At 43.7% G+C, this 1,699-nt stretch overlaps 1 pseudogene; it reads right to left on the reverse strand.

Moving 5' to 3' along the window:
* Positions 1-383: 383 nt before the first annotated feature.
* LOC132653989 (vomeronasal type-1 receptor 90-like) lies at positions 384-1,431 on the reverse strand (annotated as a pseudogene).
* Between the last annotated feature and the right edge of the window lie 268 nt (positions 1,432-1,699).

The raw sequence follows: 1,699 nt of genomic DNA on the forward strand, positions 1-1,699 counted from the left end.
AAAGGCCACATATGGTTGGTACATTCATCTGCTTACGGACAGAGAGTTATTTCCATCGTGGCTGTGGTTAAGTGCTGTTACTATAAACAAGCAAGCATCTGAGACTTTGAATCAATTATTTTTCCATAACTATGAAAGAACTGTTGATGAATGATATGCGATTTTGTGATAATGCATCCATATTTAATTAGGTAAAATACAAAGTGTTAAGGTGATTGGCTTATTAAAAAGTGCTATACAGTTTAGGTTATTGATAGGTGCACAGAGCACCCTAATCTGTGATGTGTAACAGGTGATCCCTGATGACACCAAGTAGAAATGCACATGAAGACATTTGGCTCAAATATCTACAGGTGTTCTAACCCACATTTCAATGGAAGCAGTTTAACAAAGCAGGAGCATGAACACTGTAAGAGCATGAACACTAGGCTGGGATTCACCATCTGTCAGCGAGCATCTGTCAGTTGGCTCCTTAAGTGAACTCGTCCTTCAATTACTAGTTAAGCATTTGCTGTCCTCCCCAACAAGGATTGTAAGAAGACAACAATTCGTTTCTCAGTGCCAATGAACAGCAAGGGGCTGACAGTGGCGTAGCCACTGGAGACCATCATGTGGATACTGTGGTGGATTGGGTCACTGTCCTGCATCAGTCTGGAGGCAGATATGATGCAGTTCAAACAGTACATCAAGACGAAGAAGTTCATGAGCAGCAGGATGGTCCTGGTGGCCCTTTGCACTGGGGACACTTTTGTAGAAAGGCTGGTTCTGTGAAGGTGCTGAGCCTGTTTCTTGTGTCTGCACAAGAGAGCCACCATGTACCCGCTGGAAAGGGCCATGAGACCTAGAAAAGACACATCTCGAAATATCCTCAGTATGGAAAATAAGGATCTGCTGCTATAACCCATAGGTAAAATAATGCAAGATTCTGTGACAAATATGAGACCATGTGAGGTGACATTGTACTTAGCAACATAGGAGAAGGAGAAGTGAGCACCACAGGACATGTAGAAGGCCCAAAGCACAGAAAGGGGGCACAGGCTCTGTTGTAGGGATTTAGGTTTGAACTTTGCCAGACAGGAGCTTCTGGGGCTGAGGATGATGGCCTGAAGGATGCTCAGCAGGCAGGTGACACAAAGAGAGAGGCCCCTCAAAAGACTGTACAAGTGGATCAGGGAGTTACACTTGATGTCATTCCACATCTTCTGAGATGCAAGAATGTCAGCAGCTGCGAATCCAATGACTGTTAGCATCCCAAGGTGGATGAGGCCCAAGAGACTTATGAGTGGGTCAATGATCTGGAGCCTGCGTTCAAGAAGGAACTCAAAAAGGTAGAAGAGGAAGAGGATAATGTTGAAGGAGATCCCAATGCCTAACTCAGAGAAAAATGTATAATGTGTCAACAACTCCATAAAGGGTCTTGATTCTTCTCATTGTAAGAGACAAGGAACTAGAGTAAACATCTGAGAAGAAAGGCAAGAGAAATTATTCACCACAAACAGTAACAGCAACATTGGTACCAAACACTATTGCCTTTAGGAATATTGGTGGGCCCAGCCCAATACACCCCTCAGTACTCAAGTTTTCCTGAGGTCCAAACCTTCTCGTTGTCAGTCATGCCTGGATTGTGTACCTATAGGTTGGCTCCCTTGCTGCTTCAAGTTTCCTGTGCTATAAATGATCATGTCATATAGAAATGATT

This window comes from Meriones unguiculatus, chromosome 5 (assembly GCF_030254825.1).
Source record: "Meriones unguiculatus strain TT.TT164.6M chromosome 5, Bangor_MerUng_6.1, whole genome shotgun sequence".
Classification (NCBI taxonomy): domain Eukaryota; kingdom Metazoa; phylum Chordata; class Mammalia; order Rodentia; family Muridae; genus Meriones; species Meriones unguiculatus.